Below are 19,818 nucleotides of genomic sequence, written 5' to 3' on the forward strand. Positions count from 1 at the left end.
CATAAATAATGTTTGATCAGATAAAACGCCTATGATTATTCAATCTACCGGACATTGAGAGATCGACGTGTTTAAAGTAGGAAATTGAATGTAAATGAAAGATCGGAAATCATTGAAATGGAATGCGAGTGCACTTTTCCAATAATATTACTCCACCATTCCGATTCGTTTTTATACACGTGCCACTAGAGTTCAACAATATGGACATTCTTAATCAAAACAACGAATTTTTTAAAAAATAACTGAAGGGCCCTACACTCAACCTTCTCGAATTTTTATATGATGAACCAAAAACATTTATCAAAAGTTCATCGATTGATAAAGGGATATAAAATTTAAAAATAGGGTTGAAATATCCAGTAACGAAATTTAATTGAAATTTTATATCTGAATACTTTTTTCATTTATAAAAATTCATGTAACATATTAATCGTGTATATTGTGTATTTATTCACCATGGAAAGCTAAAGTTTGGTATAATTTAACCTCAAACGTATTTTATAACCTAAAATAGTTTGATTAATATAATAATAAATCTAAACCAGAAAACAATTTGTTTCTTTAATCTCACTTTCAGCAAATGTTTTAAAAATGTAGGTACATAATAATCTTTTTATTAAAAACCATAGCACTTAGTCTGACTAATAAGCTATGTTTTTAACCCAAATTATCTACATGTGTGTACGTCTTTGATCGTCATCCTTCTCTGGTTTGGTTTGTTTAGATGTTATTCTTACCACCCCAAATAGCGACACTTTCACTAAACTTGATTTTTAGTCACTTTACTAGGTCAAAAGAGTAGCAAATTTTTTGATGACCATTATGTGAGGCTAACGGTTGAGTGGATTTCCTAGCTATAACTGTTGATGATATGTAGAAGTACTCGTCCTATTTTTGTAGTCAGATGTGTACCCCAATACGTGTTTTTACAGATAAAGTCACCTCCCAGTATGAATTTGCATTGGAGCTTGTGGAGTAAATTGAAATAATCCGAACTTCTAAGATACTGGCTTCGAGGGCAGTAAATGGTGGGTTGGGTGCACTTCCTCCTTGCACAATTTTTCGTAGATGAGTGATTTTGGCAGTGGTCCTCTGAAACAAAATATACATCAATTTTATGGCTTATTAGAGCAGAACGTATTATATCACTTTGTAGTAGCAAACATCGGAATTCCAAGTCATGACACGATGACAATTACCAATGTCTAATACCATTGATCAGTGCCATTGGTTTTCTTGCTTGCAACATTGCTGTTGGTGGACTCGATCTAATCAAGTCTTATAATAAGAGTTTTGAGCTTAATAATAGTTTTGGTTATCTCTTGTTGTGTATTTTGTTTTTCTAAAATCAACTGTAATGTCGGATGAATATCAATCGCTTCTCTTGTATTTTGATTATCCTTTGCTGCCTTGGCTTTGTCTTTCCTACATATGGCAGAGTCCATAGCTGGCATAGTGCTATTTACGGTGACGTTGTCATCCGTACGTTTCACGGATATACATATAATCTTCCTATAATCTATGAATTGAATTGATTCATCATGGAAAGTTAAAATTTAGTATAATCTAATATGCAACGTTTTTTATAATCTAAAAAAGTTTCATTGTGCAAATGTTAACTGTTTTGGAAAAACAATTCATTTCTTTCATCTTACATTCAACAAAAGTCGATTTGATTGGCAACTTATGGAGATTTATCTGAAAATAACTTACTAATTAGATGTTTACGGGCCATACCTAGAAACTATTGCAAGCTTCAGTTCCATTTCAGAAATAATGAATTTATTAAATATTGACACATGCAAGGAAGCTAAAATATACATAGAAAAAATGGACGAAGATCGAGTTAATTTACAGAAACGACACATTGAATCTCTGTCCAGAAACGCTTGGAAAGCATGAAAACAAAAGTTAGCGATGGAAAGCTCATTCGCAATAAATAATAATAATAATATAATAAACTGATTTTCAAAACATCTTTTAGTTTTTGAGATATTAATTTTTAAAGATATTAACGCACTTCAAGTAATTTACTAATTATTAGTTATTTAATTTAATTAATGATTCCAACTCATAGACTCATAGATCATGTACCTAGGTTTATACATTGGTAACACGGATTCAAATGAGAGCGACATCCAACTGGCTAAACGTGCAATCTACTGTTAGCACGTTTAGCCAGTCCTATTCTTCTTCGGATTTAACTAAAGTTGGGAAAGACGGCTCTATTGCTAAAAGTACTAAAGTGTGGTTTGTTCCAATATCCATTTTCCGATATAGGGCTGAAACTTTCATAATTAAAGCAGCGGGCAGAAAGAAAATTGATGCGTTTAAAATTTGTTGCTGGAGCAAATCAATACTTAGAGAATTAAACATCCAGAATAGATTATCTCCTATAAGTCTGGCGAATATCCTGAGAGAGATTTGTGGTTCTAATTCAGCATACTTCAACTGACAAAATAGTCATGTCTTGATTTACCAATCGAGCAGTGTGTATCTAACGCCTTCTACGAGCAATCACTAAACAAGTTTCAAATTTGTATTTCTCATGCTTGAAAACATAAAACTACCAAATTTTATGATAATAGTACAAAAAGCTTCAAAATTACCAAGAAATTTCGAAAAAAGAATTTAACTTTCAATTTAACCTCACATCTCTTATACAAATTAGAGCGTAGATCCATGTTGCAAGTGAATTATTTAAAAATAAAACTTCTTAACTTGCTATATTTATTAAATTTGAAGTAAAACCAGTTTCGGGGCTAGCCCCATCCTCAGTAACAACTGAATTTAAAAGGAGAAAATACAATGTTAAAATCATTTGAGAAAATATTAAATTAATTTTGGATAATATTGAAGTTAAACTTACAAAAATATATAAAAATGTAAATGACGAACAGGAGCAAAAACGAAAAAATTAAAAACTATTTAAAAAACACATTCAAACATGTTAAAAATATAAAATCTTAAAAACTACTTACTGTCAATAGAAGACTAATATCGTAAAGTGAAGATCATCAAAAGGCAATTGAATGCATGTATAAAGCTTAAGGCGATATAATGCGGTGTTAAACGTGTACAGTAAATTGATCAAAATGGCGACAGCAAAAAAGCATGTTATTTTAAACTCTAAAAAGGAGAAGAAAAAAAAAATAATAATAATAATATATCTCTTTATTGTCCAACAGGAAGACCCTATTACAGGATAATGTACAACAAAGAGAAGAAAAGGTAAAGTGAGATGTGAAGCGCACAAAACAAAAATTAATAACAATTCAGATAAATTCAGAACAAAAACAAGAGAAAAAATAATAATAATAATAATATGTCACAATAGGGATATTTTACAAATTACAAAATTAATAAGGGATATATAGTTTAAGTGGTAACTTCATTATTTGCGTTCCGTGCCATATGTGTCAGAGGCGCCCGCATCAGAACGTTGGTTCTAGCGATCGGCACCTGGTATGTGTTGCTATTCCTGATACCAGGTCTGGGTATAATGAATCCAACTCGAGCAAGAAGTGAAAGTGAGTCGACAGTACAATTGACGATGTTCGATAAAAATTTTCTACTAACATCTTCTCTACGATTGTTCAAAGATGAAAAATTAAATTCTTCCAATAACGCAACGTAGTCAACACCTCGCTCCGGACTGTTTTAAAATGTAAGTATTTTAAGAACCTCTTCTGCACTTTCTCGAGCATGAGCTGGTGAGAAGTATAATAAGGATACCAAACCAGAGAACCATATTCCAATTTTGTACGAACAAACGCATAGAAAAGTACTGTTAATGCAGCTACGTTGTTAAATTTTTTACATTGCCTGATGACTGGTGTGAAGTTATCCATAAATCCCAGCAATAAAATTTAAAACATTAATAATTCCGTAACCAATACGATTTGGGTAACCAAATTTCACACACAGGTCACTCTTACCCTCAAGAACAGCTAACCACCCCCATTTGGTGAAAAAAAAATTTTTCAACCCTCACCCCCGAAAAAGGGATGTTTTCGCCCTGATGGGCACCTTCGAATTAAACGAAATTCTACCACATAATAGAACACACTTCTAAGTATTTTTATCAATTTTCAAAACACCGTAAGCCCTAACGGTTTTCGAGAAAAAAAATCAGTATTATAAACCGCGGATGGGACTTTAGGGGTGAATTTGACCCCGTTGGGCACCTTCAAAATTGATGAAATTTTAGGATGATTTAGAGGATGCCTTTATCAATTGAAATCAACCATCCAAACACCGTAAGGTATAACGGTTTCCGAGAAAAAAAATGTGTTATTAGACACTATAGGTACACAGCGCGGCGCGGACTTTGGGGGTGAATTTGACCCCGTTGGGCACCTCCAAAATTGACGAAATTTTAGGATGATTTAGAGGATGCCTTTAGCGATTGAAATCAACCATCCAAACACCGTAATGTATTACGGTTTCCGAGAAAAAAAAAGTGTTATTAGACACTATAGGTATACAGCGCGGCGCGGACTTTGGGGGTGAATTTGACCCCGTTGGGCACCTGCAGAATTGACGAAATTTTAGGATGATTTAGAGGATGCCTTTAGCGATTGAAATCAACCATCCAAACACCGTAATGTATTACGGTTTCCGAGAAAAAAAATGTGTTATTAGACACTATAGGTACAGAGCGCGGCGCGGACTTTGGGGGTGAATTTGACCCCGTTGGGCACCTCCAAAATTGATGAAATTTTAGGATGATTTAGAGGATGCCTTTAGCGATTGAAATCAACCATCCAAACACCGTAATGTATTACGGTTTCCGAGAAAAAAAATGTGTTATTAGACACTATAGGTACAGATCGCGGCGCGGACTTTGGGGGTGAATTTGACCCCGTTGGGCACCTCCAAAATTGACGAAATTTTAGGATGATTTAGAGGATGCCTTTAGCGATTGAAATCAACCATCCAAACACCGTAAGGTATTACGGTTTCCGAGAAAAAAAATGTGTTATTAGACACTATAGGTACACAGCGCGGCGCGGACTTTGGGGGTGAATTTGACCCCGTTGGGCACCTCCAAAATTGATGAAATTTTAGGATGATTTAGAGGATGCCTTTAGCGATTGAAATCAACCATCCAAACACCGTAAGGTATTACGGTTTCCGAGAAAAAAAATGTGTTATTAGACACTATAGGTACACAGCGCGGCGCGGACTTTGGGGGTGAATTTGACCCTGTTGGGCACCTCCAAAATTGATGAAATTTTAGGATGATTTGGAGGGCGGACTTTTGATAGAAAAAAAACTTTTGATAGAGAAAGAAATTTATTATATTAATGGTCTGTTTTACTTATAATTAAATTGTGTAATGGATTGAGAATATGATTATAATTACTTGCTACCGCGTTCCAGACCGTTTCCAACCCTTGTTCATTTAAGTAAATGCCATCCCTGTGTAGAAATTTGTATTAAATACATAAGAAAAGAAACATTTTTACGTTTTGTTACCCTTCCATCATGGTTCTGTTAACAATTGCTTCAATGTCGGTACAATTGATTTGCTTTTCAGCACAAAACCGTCGAATGTAATGATTGATTTCCTATAAAGGCATGGAGAGTATTTATTTATAGCATGACAGAGAAGTTATAATATCTTACGTTCACAGACTCGAAGTTTTTGCAGGGAGGAATTGTGCAAATTTGTATTCCTTTAGGATTTAAGGAAAGAAGGAAGCGGAAGAGGTGAGAATATTGGGACTTCAGTTGGGATGGTGATGTTTTATGGAGTATATCTTTAGTTCTTATCATTATAACGATATGACGTTCAACAATATCTCCACAAAACCAAGGGTAACATGTTTTTGGAATACACATTGCGCGCCGCAAAAGTTTTAGTATTGTTTGACCGCCTACTGCTAAGTCGAGGAAATATTTTCCGTTGCTTGACTGTTTTGGTTGTCGTCCTAAAATATATACCATTAGTAGGAATTAATTTCACATCTGTTAGAACAAATACTTTGTAGTTAGTTCTAGTACGTAGCATTCGGCAAAAATTACTATCGCCCAAAAACAGTAATTTCGTCGACATCTTAACTGGTCACTGGTTTTAACAAGAGATAACTAGAACAGCTGATCTCTGCAATAGCTGAGGAATCTTTATATATTATAAGTTTACTCCTCACCTTTCGGGCAAAATCTAAAAAATGTGTATGACGCTCTAAAACAACACCGAATAAGTCGGCAACTATTTTCCCGGAATGCACTTATAATGCAAAAAATATGGACATATTTTTTCCTTAATACCTGCGCCTTTTGTAACTGCACGTGGCGGAGTACTTACCCTTTGCCAGTAACGACTAAAAGCCCATAAAACTACAAAATGCCTTTCTTAACAAAATTTATTTTTTCCATGAAATATTAAGAGTTTCGCAGTTTTCATAATCTATTAAAATCGCTAAAGACACCTACTATCTGCTCTACATACGTGTACAATTTAATAACGAAATTGTTTCTCTGAAGCCGTGGTCGGTGTTTGGATGGTCGATTTAAATTGCTAAAGGCATCCTCTAAATCATCCTAAAATTTCGTCAATTTTGGAGGTGCCCAACGGGGTCAAATTCACCACCAAAGTCCGCGCCGCGCTGTATACCTATAGTGTCTAATAACACATTTTTTTTCTCGGAAACCGTAATACATTACGGTGTTTGGATGGTTGATATCAATTGCTAAAGGCATCCTCTAAATCATCCTAAAATTTCGTCAATTTTGGAGGTGCCCAACGGGGTCAAATTCACCCCCAAAGTCCGCGCCGCGCTGTATACCTATAGTGTCTAATAACACATTTTTTTTCTCGGAAACCGTAATACATTACGGTGTTTGGATGGTTGATATCAATTGCTAAAGGCATCCTCTAAATCATCCTAAAATTTCGTCAATTTTGGAGGTGCCCAACTGGGTCAAATTCACCCCCAAAGTCCGCGCCGCGCTGTATACCTATAGTGTCTAATAACACTTTTTTTTTTCTCGGAAACCGTAATACATTACGGTGTTTGGATGGTTGATTTCAATCGCTAAAGGCATCCTCTAAATCATCCTAAAATTTCGTCAATTTTGGAGGTGCCCAACGGGGTCAAATTCACCCCCAAAGTCCGCGCCGCGCTGTATACCTATAGTGTCTAATAACACTTTTTTTTTCTCGGAAACCGTAACACATTACGGTGTTTGGATGGTTGATATCAATTGCTAAAGGCATCCTCTAAATCATCCTAAAATTTCGTCAATTTTGGAGGTGCCCAACGGGGTCAAATTCACCCCCAAAGTCCGCGCCGCGCTGTGTACCTATAGTGTCTAATAACACATTTTTTTTCTCGGAAACCGTTATACCTTACGATGTTTGGATGGTTGATTTCAATTGCTAAAGGCATCCTCTAAATCATCCTAAAATTTCATCAATTTTGAAGGTGCCCAACGGGGTCAAATTCACCCCTAAAGTCCCATCCGCGGTTTATAATACTGATTTTTTTTCTCGAAAACCGTTAGGGCTTACGGTGTTTTGAAAATTGATAAAAATACTTAGAAGTGTGTTCTATTATGTGGTAGAATTTCGTTTAATTCGAAGGTGCCCATCAGGGCGAAAACATCCCTTTTTCGGGGGTGAGGGTTGAAAAATTTTTTTTTTACCAAATGGGGGTGGTTAGCTGTTCTTGAGGGTAAGAGTGACCTGTGTGTGAAATTTGGTTACCCAAATCGTATTGGTTACGGAATTATTAATGTTTTAAGTTTATTGCTGGGATTTATGGATAACTTCACACCAGTGCCTGATGATGAAACTCAATGCACCAGAGGCTGACTTTACTATAGCGTTAACATGGTCTTTGAATTGCAACTGGTCATCGAATAAGACACCCAAATCTCGAATAGCGCGTTCTCTGCGTATTGCTTCAATTCCTACACTATAATTAAACCTTAATGGGTTATTACACCTTGTGTAAGATACGACAACGCATTTTGCTATGTTAAGGTCAATTCCATTCTGTATTGCCCAGGAACTGATAATGTTCAAATTGCGCTGTAAGATACCACAGTCTTCAGGGGATGTTACACGAGTGAATATCTTTAGGTCATCGGCGTAAGCAAGCACATTACAATCAAGTCGTCGTAATAGATCATTCAGATAAACATTGAATAGAAGGGGACCCAGGTTGGAACCCTGTGGAACACCAGAGCCAGCAGTGAACGTATTAGATTTAAAACCGTTGTAGCTCACATAGCAAAGTCTATTGGAGAGGTAAGATGAAATTAAATCCACGAAATCATTGGTAAATCCAAGACTGCAGAGTTTAGAAAGAAGTATCCCATGATCTAATCTATCAAATGCCTTTGTAAAATCTGTGTAAATTATATTAACTTGTTCCCGTTTATCCATGTGCTCGCTGATGAACTGCGTTACCTCTGCTAAATTAGTCATAGTTGAACGACCAGTCATAAATCCGTGCTGATGATCAGATATGTATGGGCGAACACAGTAACTCATTCTGGAGTATAGCAACATTTCGAAGACTTTCGAGCAATTGTTCAAAATGCTAATAGGTCGGTAATTTTCAATACTAAATCTGTCTCCCTTCTTAAAAACCGGCGTTATCCGAGTTTTTTTCCATACCGCAGGAAAAGTTTTAGTTTTTAAGCATAAATTAAATATAAAGGTTAAAGGTCTGCTGAGGAAGGGTGCACAATCTTTAATAATAAATACTTGGGAGACCGTCGTCGACGGCGGTAAAGTCATTCTTTAATCGTTTCATACAGATTTCTACCTCTTCGATAGAAAATGGAGTAATGTAGAAGGGTCCAGGCCAGTTGACTTGCTGGTTACAGTTACCAATAGTTGTAAGTCCAGGATTGAAGGCTTCAGAAAACAAGACAGAGAAGGCCTGCACTATTTCCAGGGGATCAGAGATTTCAGAGCCAGCAAAGGTCATGCAGCCTGGAATACGCGAATTATCATGTTTCTGATTCACGTAACGCCAGAAATTTTTAAGGTCGGTCAATATACAATTTTCGGTATTCACGAGATAAGCCTGATAATCAGAATCTATTGCATCCTTGGATAAACGACGCAACCTAACATATTCATCGTAATATGATAGTTGTTTACATCTCTTCCACTTCTTAAAGTAGTGCTCCTTCATATTCAATATACGCTTAGTGCTTCCAGTAAACCATAGAGGAAATTTCGACGGCGATAAGCAGTATTTGGGTACATGTTTTTCAATAACGTTGTAGATATTATAGTCAAATTTTTCCACAGCAATATTAATATCCGAGCACATCAATATATCAGACCAGACAACACGACCAATATCGTCATACAATCCACGAAAGTCCGCTTTACGGAAATGAAAACGAAGGTTTAAGTACGAAGGCTTTCACGGCCGGTGTGAATTAGTGAGTTCACTTCGAACCAGTTTCGAAGTGAACTCACTTCGACCCTAGGTGACCCATTCACATATTTAATTCTTATGTTCCTCTCGCCGGCGGCAATGCGGGTATCAAGCCGTGTTTTGAGAGATTTGTAGGAAGAATTTTGCAACGGTGTTTGTCTGTTTTTAGAACAACAGCTTGGAACATATCAGATTTTAATAATGACTTAATGTTTCTAAGAACATTGTGAACTACATCAGAGGAGGAAAAAGAGATTTTCAATGGGCGCTTACGATTCAATATCGACGGATAAAATTTACCCAATCGCTTTACAGTAAAATTAGGTGTCTGGATTTTCCAATAGTTAAGTATCTCTTGTATAGATCTAACATCATCATTTTGCTGGTCAACTTTACTACCATCCGGAAGCTCAGGCAAGTTGAATGCTACTAGATTACTCTTACGTTTTTCCCGGTCCGAAATCTCTTGAACAATGCTTTCAACATATGACTGGTCCACAGCCGGTCCCGCAGTGACGGTGGAGGTGGCAGAAGAACGTTCAGTTCTAAGGATTTCCAGATCCTTCTGCAGAGTTACAACAAGTCAATTTTCGATTTTTAGATTTTAGCAACTGAGATTCGTTTCTTGATAAACCACTGCATGAAGTATGAATAAAAGTACGACATAGGTCGCAAGAAATCTCAATTGTAGGGTTTAGGTCACCCAAAAATACACCACAATTAGTACTCATAATCACACAAAGTGGGATAAGGATAGGTAGTACACTTTCACGCTGGCGGGCCGATACCAGCGACTTAAACAGAGATACGGGCCGCGGAAGACAAGGAAATAGGTAATGGTGAGAAAGAACAAAGGATGAGAAAGAAGAAAAAAACTTAGATAAATCCAAACTAGAACCAACAAACGCGAGGATTTTGATTTACCCTGTACATACGATGATAGAAGGAGAGAACTCACGTTCAAGCAAAACGTGGCCGAGATGAAACACGTTTCAACAAACACCGAAACCACTTACGGTTATCAATATAACACATATGAAGTTGTTACTGCCTAGTTATTAATTTATAGGTTCAAAAACAAACAGCATTGATATTATAAAGGTATACTAGGTCCCCAGATAAGAAGAAAAAAGTAACAGAAGCGCGTATTTACCAAGAAAAAACACCTTAAAACGGAGCACGACAGAAAGTGGACTACACAGTCTCACGTCTTAAACTTTTTAAAACTAAAAAATAAGTAAAAATTAGACAAAAAAAGAAAAAGGAGAGAAAAAAGAAAAACAATAAAAATAAAAAACAACTAAACGCTGGTAAATAATCACTTAATAACAAAGACTGAGGACAAATGTGAAAAACACAATGAAAAGAAATGAGGGAAAGAAAAAGTGAAATAGAAATATAGAATTTAAAGAGCGCCAAAAATGAATATAACTTATAGATTGAATTGTTATTTTAAATTTAGGTATGTAAATAAAGGTTTATACAAGTTTTGAATTTGATCATTTAAAGTTCTATAATTATTGTTTAAATTTAGTTTGTGAATCTCCAGCAATTCCAAAAGATCCAACTTAAAACCTTTCTGACATTTGTGAATTAAAGATGTGTTATCAGAATCAATTTTGTGTTTGTAAACGTTGGATTGTATTTTGTATTTGTGCTCGCTAATACGAGTTTCCAATTTTCTCCCTGTTTGACCAATGTAAATACCATTACAATTAGAGCAACTGATAGAGTACACCCCACTTTCCTTCAAATGATTAAAATCTCAAATGAATGAATCAAAATCATGCAAAGAATGGCAGATTGAATATATTTTTTTTATTCGTAAGCCATGAAATATATGCATTTGACAGCTTTCAAGTGCTTCCGCCATAATTATTTTTAATTTCACAGGTGGTAAGCGTTGACTTGATCCAAATTAAAAAAAAACAAGTTAACGATAACAAATCAAATAAATTTTCAAATGTCATGTGGTCATTACTAGTCTAGTTGTGTATTTGTTAATGCTTGATTATGAATTACACAAAAGATGAATTTGTGAACATGGTTTTTATTTTGGGAGAATGTCAACGAAATACTCTTCTTGCTCAAAGAGTATGTCGTAAAAGATACCCAAATGCTCGACTTCCGAGCAGGCGATGTTTCGATAATGTACTACATAGATTGGCAGATATTGGACGTGTACATACCTAAACGTCGAAAAAAAAAGTCGTATGCGGTTCGAGAAGAGAATAACGAACTAAATGTTTTATTAAGTTTGCAAGAGAATCCGCATGTGAATACACGACAGATTGCTAGAGCAACAGATATGAGTTAAAGCTCACTAAACTGAATTATAAGGCTTCACAACGACCACCCATATCATTTGAATTTACACCAAGAACTTCATGGAGATGACTTTGCTAACAGAGTAGCTTTCTGTACGACCACTTTAGATGAAATAAATGAAAACCCTCTTTTCGTATCATCAATACCGACATAATATGCATTATTATGCAACCGAAAATCCTCTAAGGCTAAGGCGCGTAAACAATCAAAATGTATGGTCGGGAAATGTTTGGGGCGGAATATTTAACCATAAAATAGTTGGGCCATTTTTATTTGATGGTATACTGAATGGACAAATTTCCAAACCTTTTTAGAAAAAGAGTTTCCAGAGTTGCTAGAAGATGTAGACTTAGAAACTAGACAAAAAATGATATTTTAACACGACGGGGCACCTGCATATTATTTCAGGGACGTTTCTCATAACTTCTTAATTATTGGATATAGAATACATTAGATTGGTCGTGGAGGTCCAATACCGTGGCCAGCAAGATCACCTGATCTAACTCTCCGCGACTTCTTCATTTGGGGATATGTCAAAACCGAAGTGGTACGCTAATATTCCAACGACGAAAAAAGATATTAACAATAGAATAAGGGAAAGCTTTAGAAATATCTCTGCTGAAACAATAGATAATGGCAAGCCGAATTCGTAAATCGGCTTCATCTATGCATAAAGCACATGTATGTATAAAAATATTTTCTGTTTATAAGATGCTAAATTTCCTACAACTTTTGTCTAAAGGCTCGTAGAGACACGTTTAGTAATTTAGTCGAGTTGTGAGCAATTTAGTAACTCGCCACGTGCGGACATTACAATTTAGTCGAGTAGTTGCCGCTAAACACGTGCGAATGCATAAATTTAGTTTAGTGAATTAGTAATATGTAGTATAGTAACAAACATGTCGGGGCGATGGAGCGAGAATACTACTGTCAAGTTTGTTAGTAAAAATGTCTTGCTAACGGGCAGGTTAAATACTGCATATTTATTAATTTTCGACTAGTTTCGGGGCATTTAATTCCCCATCCTCAGGAAAATACCTGAACACAAAATTAAAATACATTTCAAATGTAACCATAGTAAAGATTATTTTAATTTTTTAATTTTAAATCAATTAGCATACAATAAAATTAAATGTATTGTAATTTTGTGTTAAGGTATTTTCCTGAGAATGGGGAATTAAATGCTCCGAAACTAGTCGAAAATTAATAAATACTACATCGTTAACAAGTGCAACAAGTTGTTTTATTGATTAATACACAACGATGTCTAAAAAACAAGAAAACACATATTATGATACTGTTTATGTGCCATCCATAAAATTGTTTCAAATACTGGATAATGTGTTAAAAGGTAATATTAGAAGAGGATTTGATGCCTCTAATGAAATTCTTCTTCTTATCCACTTTCTAACCCATATACGTTTATTAAGTTTTTCATACACTTCTTCTTCAATTATAAGCTGCGTTTATAAGCATATGAATTATATTTCTTATATTATTGAATTGCGCTCGATGAGAACCACTAAAGTGTCTTGAGCGTATTAAATGTGGACAGTTGCCATCTAGTACACGTTACAGCGGTAAGTGGCTACTCGCTACTCGACTAAATTACTAAACGTGTCTGTACGAGCCTTAAGGAAGAACTGCGTATCTCGGCTCCTTAATGCCATTTATGTACTTTGTTTCTTACGTGAGACACCTGTATATAAAATAATAAATATATATACAGGATGGTCCATTTAACGATATAACGATAACACTTTTTGGCCTTGACCTTATTTTCAAGGTCATATAAGGTCACGACCAATTTTTTAAATGGCACTGTGGCTATTAAGTATTAGCCAACATAATAATAAAATTATAAAATTAACTTTTTCGCAGACTTTTTATTTTGCATCTGTTATGTTTTGCTTCAAAAACAATTGTGTGTGGATATAAAAATAATAACAAAATGAATTACAATTTTATGTTTTTAAATGGAGCTGCTGCCACAGCACGCTACATCCACTTCCCCTCCTACAAAGAAAGAACAGAAAGAGGGAAAACATTTAGTCAAAAATTTGAATTAAAATTTAAAATGTACTTTTTTAGTTTTATTAATTATTAAATTGTTGTATTCAGGAGAAACGTTTTCGTTCAGAAAGAAAGCCGGTTTCAGCAAATCGAGGCTTACATTTATTTCTTTACTGTCTTTCAATACAACGAAAAATTTTGAAAATATCTTCAACACTCTGAAGGGACCTTCGTACCTAGGAGACAACGTAGGTTTAATTCCAGTAATTTTAACAAATACAAAGTTTGACCTGAATAATTCTTTGTGAACAAAAGGTTTTTGGCTGGAATGTATGGTTGACTGAACTGGTTTAATGTCAGCAAAAGATGATTTTAAACTTGATAATAATGGTTCAGTTTCAATTGATGGTTCGGTAGGTATGAAAAATTCTCCTGGTAATCTGAGTTGCTGACCATAAACCAATTCAGCGGATGAGCAACCTAAATCCTCCTTTAGGGATGACGTGAGACCTAGGAGAATGAAAGGCAAGTCATTGTTCCATCTAGTAGAATTACCTCGAGCAATAATCGCTGATTTCAAAGTACGGTGAAATGTAAATAATGTTCTTCTTCGTTATGACTTGCAATGAGAATGTCATCTAAATAAACGAATAAAAAGTTGAGACCCGAAAGAACTTCATTTATGAATCTCTGAAAGGTCTGAGCAGCATTACGGAGGCCAAAGAGCATACGAGTAAACTCGAAAAGACCAAAAGGAGTAGTGATAACTGTCTTGGGAATGTCTTCTTCTTCCACCGGAATTTGATGATATGCCCTTACTAAATCCACTTTTGAAAAAATTTTGCATCCATTCAAATGTAAGTTGAAATCCTGAATATGTGGAAGGGGATATCGGTCCGGAATAGTAACGTTATTTAATTTTCGATAATCTCCACATGGTCTCCAATCATTGGAATCCTTTTTGGGAACCATGTGTAGAGGCGATGCTGTTGAAGAAGAAGAGGGTCGACATATTCCCATGGCTACCATCTGATCAAATTCCCTTTTGGCTATTGCGTGTTTATGTACATCTAAACGTCGAGGACGACAAAACGGTAAATGAGAATTAGTTATAATTTTGTGTGTTTTCTGATGTTTGACTGGTGAAGAAAAATCCGGTGTAGAGGTTAGTGTTGGGAATGATTTTAAAAGGGTTGTATATATGGATTCGAAAGAAAAAAGTTTTGGTGTTGGTTCATTTGTTTTGATACTGGTACCAATTGAATATAATTCTGTTTTTGAATCAATTAATCGTTTGTTTTTAACATCAACCAAGATACCGAATTTATCAAGAAAGTCTGCGCCAATGATTGGTTTATTAACGTTCGCAATGGTGAAGACGAATGGAAAATTTCGTCTTAAATTCAGCGAAACCGTGAGTAATTTTTTTTCGTAAGTGTTAATTTTAGTACCATTGGCTGCAGAAAGGCTTGATTCGGTGTCTTGGTTGTGTTTGGGAAAAAGTTTAAATGGTAAAACCGAAATATTGGCGCCAGTATCAATTAAAAAATTTAGATTATTTTGATTATCAAATATAAAAAGTCTTGTATTAAATGAATTTGCCAAAAGTTGAGGCTGACTATCAGTCTTAATTTTGAATTTAGAAAACATTTCTTCTTTTTTCCTTCGAATCTTTACGGGTTTTTTGAATTATTGGTGGTGGTTCTATCTGCAAATACGGAATAAAAACTGCACGTGGCACCATCGCATTTGGTTGCATTTTTACCAAAATTACGATGATACCAACATACATACGTGATTCAAATTAGTTGAATTGGAATTACTTCTTGATCGAACTTTATGAGAACGATATCTCTCACGAGAGGTATGACGCTGGTGGCAATTACAATAATTTGACGTAGTTGAAGGTGTATTGCTTTGAAACTGTGCAGATAAAGAATTTATCTGGCTCTCTAAACGTTTCGTTACGCAGTCCTGTTGTTGCTGTTGTTGGGCAACTGATTTTAATAATGTTTGGCAAGTTACTGTCTAATTTTGAATTGCCGTCAAAAGCTCGTCATGTCGCGGTGTCGTTCGTGTTGTAGTGTTGTTGTCACGGGTGTAATTGTAGGTGTGGTGAAAAGTGTTGTGTTGAGAGTCGGAAAATGAGGAAGAAAGTGTGGAGGAATTTAACGTCTCCCAAACTTTGTCGGCGACAGATAGAAGATCTGCTACTTCCTCCTTTCCAGACGTGAGAAGCGCGACTGATACCGCTTGAGGTAAGCGTCTTTTCCAAAGTTTCAGAAGCAATTCGTTGCTTACAACTTGGAAACCTCCGACGGTACTTGACATAGCCCTATAAAACTCCGACGGACGCTGATCTCCCATTTGAGTCCCAGAAAGAATATCATCGAGCCTTTTTTCTTCGCTCAATGATAATATTTCTATCAGAGCGTTTTTAAGGGAAGAGTAAGGAGTTGTATCCGAAGGAGATTAAATTAAATCAACTACGGTTGTAATAATATCTGTTGGTAAATTCGCGAGAATATAATTGAATTTTGTTTTCTCGCTTTTAATTTTTGACAGTGTAAACTGGGCCTCTATTTGCCGAAACCACAAATCAGGATTGGAGGACCAAAATGGTAGAAATTTTATGGCAGTGACATTTTGAAGGTCGTCTGTCATCGAGTTATCACCGTTATCTGTGGTCGCCATATTGAAACAAAATTTAAATTTTTATTAAGAAACTCTATTTACGATTGAAAAATTTAATAAAAACTTTTTTAAAAATAATAAAATTTTGTGTATTTTTATTGTATGATTTTGAAATATGTCATTGTATGACATAAGTTTATAACGGATTTAATTCAATAATTTGGATGATAAAAATAAAATTTCTAATTTCCTCTTTCTGTTATACTAAATAGGTGAATAAGTGAAAGTACTTACAGCGCTGTAGCGCAGTCTGATTAAACGACGGTAACGTTTAGATTCTGCTTGGGTTCTTCTTAATTCTTGAATTTTTCAGTTGAATCTCATTGGCCGGGCTGGTTTAGTCGGGTTGAAGGGATAATTTTCAGGTTGTGAGTTGGTTTAATCGGACTGGGGGAAGAATCTTCCAGGTTGCGAGTTGCTTTGATCGGGGTCACCAAATGTGGCTATGAAGTATTAGCCAACATAATAATAAAATTATAAAATTAACTTTTTGGCAGACTTTTTATTTTGCGTCTGTTATGTTTTGCTTCAAAAACAATTGTGTGTGGATACAAAAATAATAACAAAATGAATTACAATTTTATGTTTTTAAATGGAGCTGCTGCCACAGCACGCTACAGGCACCCTATGATCTTGATTGCAAAATCTGAATCTACGGACAAAAGTAAAATAATTAAAAAAAGAAAAAAGAAATTACCGTGTGGTTTTGCCAGTACGACGGCGAAACATTTTTTGTAGCCAAAATCGAAATAATTTTTTTATTCAAATAGTTTTAAATATTGTTTATTTATAAAAAAATGATTAAATCATACTATTAATCAACAATTTCACACTTCAATACATTTCTTTACATCTTAAAAGGTTTTCTTGGCTACTATTTCTGCATGCATTTCTTATACGCTCTTTCATGTTTTCTGGCGTAGTCAGTACTTCGCGATGAACATTATCCTTAAGGACGCCCCACAAAAAAAAATCAAGAGTTAACACCTCTTGATTTTTCTAACACCTCTTGTCAGGTGATCTGGCAGGCCAGGAAATTAGACCTCCCCTTCCAATCCATCGCCCAGCATAATCCCGATCTAAAGCTTCACGTGCAATATGTGAAAAATGTGCTGGACACCCATCATTTTGCAGCCACATATTTTGTATTTCTTCCCTGCTCAAATCTACAAGTAATGTTGGTAAGACGTCATCTAAAAAATTACGGTACTTCTCCGCATTTAGCATACCATCAATAAAGTATGGACCGATCAATTTATCACCGTCCTTCTAGGTCGTTGATGTTCTAGTGCATGTTATGTCTATTGACTTGTCCTTTGTTTGTAAAAGTAGACTCATCCGAGAATGGCACGTTACCAAAGAAATTGGCGTCCAACCGCATTCGTTCTTGTGCCTATTGACAAAATATTAATCGATTTTCAAAATCACCTCCATAGAGCTGTTGATGCAATGAAATGTGGTATGAGTGATACTTGATAATGCCGACATAAGCAGTTCCACGAACTCTTGTCTTTTATGCGTTATTCTATTATGTAATTGACAAAGGCGGAGAAATGCCGGAACCTTTTAGACCTCTTTCCAAAGGTATTTCCGACGACCCAGGTCATCCGATGTACCTCTTCTGGATTTTTTTGTTGAGCATTCTTAAATAGAATTCTAACAATTAAGAACTAAAGACAATGTATCGAAGCGGGTAGAAAAATGTTTAAAAATTCTTAAATCTTATTTGTTCTTGCTAGATTATAAACGTTAGTTAATTGTTTCTGAAGAAGTTTCATTCTTTTTCAAAATATGTTTTGCCGTTATACTGGCACAAAACACAGAGTAAAATTGTTTTATTTTAATTACTTCACTTTTATCCATAGATTCAGATTTTACAATAAAATATATAGGGTGCCATTTAAAAAATTGGTCGTGACCTTCATATAACCTTGAAAATAAGGTCAAGGTCAAAAAATGTTATCGTCATATGGTTTCCTCCTTCGCACAGAACAACTTTCATTTGGTTTATTTTTATGTAAAATGAACCGTTTTCGAGATAATCGCTTATCTCGTTAAATGGACCAACCTGTATATAAAAAAAAAGTTGGCCTAAAAGGGCTATCGGCCGTAGTTTTTCTGCCCGGTAACCTCAGATTTTTTGACACATTATACGAAGAGATGACAATAATATGGAGAGGTTGATAATATCCACAAACGTAGAGGGATAAATGTCCAGAGAACTCTCACCAATCCGATGGACGGGCCAGATTCAGAAGATTACTGGCATTTCGTTTTACGGTTCTGTAAATAAGGCCCAAAGTCGAACTCAATGGAGAGTACTCACGACACAAGTTGTTAATGATTACGATTCTCAGTAATGAGAAAACGATCAGAAAGAAAGGGGAAGAAGGCACTTTCATATGTCTCGGGATTTTAAATCATTTTCAAAAAATCATAACAAATCGAGATTGCACTAAATCGTTATGAAATTATCAACATTTGACATTCAACGAAGGAAACGGATTTTCAAAATTTCTTTTAGTTCTTTATTTCTAAAAATTAACATAATAAAACTTTTCTCGTTTTAGATATATTCTGTAATTCTAGAAAATGCTTATAAATGTTTCTATGTTTTTTTTAATTGTTACAACGTTTTGGTTGGCTTTGAAAATTTTTTGAGAATGTTACTAAATCACAAGAATGTTTAGAAATTCATCGAAATTATTATAAATTTCATGGCATCAAGGAACATTCAATAATTCAACAGAAGCGACGCAACGACTATTAACGGTTTTGCAGAAAACCTTACTTCTACGGCAATTAAACATAATACTTGCAAGTAACATACATAAAACATGAAATTTTCTTCATTTATTTAATTTTAATGTTGATCAATTAGAATTGTGGGTTAGGTTAGTTCTACGGAAGATCTTGAAATTAAACAGATAGTATCGTGTAGATATGACAGTGCCAAATGGATGTAGAACAAGGAGGGTGTAGCAGGAAAAACGTCTACCGTTCCTCGCACAACAGCCCTCGTAATTATAATTGAATGCCTCCCGCTAACACTGGGAGCACCAGTTGATTACGTTTCCTTGCCGCTATGAAATTTCGTTATGAATGTGTCGCATTACTGGGCTATATTCTGGGCCACCACCGAAATGGCTGGCCAAGACAAATTGTGTTCTCGGGTCTGAATATCTGGAGGTTATTCGTTACAATTACGAAGTTTTAAAAATAATTTTGCTAGTTTAAATTTGAGAGAAATATGAGTTGGTAGCAATTTTCTAATAGTACTCGATTAAATTTTCACAAACGTATGTTAAAAAAAACAAATTTAGATTAATCTTCTTTTTTAAAGAAAACGCTGGTTTGAATATTTTTTTATGCG

The 19,818-nt window shown here is 35.2% G+C and overlaps 1 long non-coding RNA gene across 2 annotated transcripts; it reads right to left on the reverse strand.

Moving 5' to 3' along the window:
* Positions 1 to 5,279: 5,279 nt before the first annotated feature.
* LOC139429087 (uncharacterized) lies at positions 5,280 to 6,423 on the reverse strand. Of its 2 annotated transcripts, XR_011639791.1 has the most exons (3): positions 5,990 to 6,423; positions 5,482 to 5,936; positions 5,280 to 5,424 (listed from the first exon to the last, which is right to left on the reverse strand). It is a non-coding gene; the product is annotated as an uncharacterized lncRNA (long non-coding RNA). The 2 variants fall into 2 exon arrangements; XR_011639790.1 differs by having other exon boundaries at positions 5,482 to 6,423.
* Positions 6,424 to 19,818: the final 13,395 nt, after the last annotated feature.

The sequence above is a fragment of the Onthophagus taurus genome, chromosome 2, assembly GCF_036711975.1.
Source record: "Onthophagus taurus isolate NC chromosome 2, IU_Otau_3.0, whole genome shotgun sequence".
Lineage (NCBI taxonomy): Eukaryota > Metazoa > Arthropoda > Insecta > Coleoptera > Scarabaeidae > Onthophagus > Onthophagus taurus.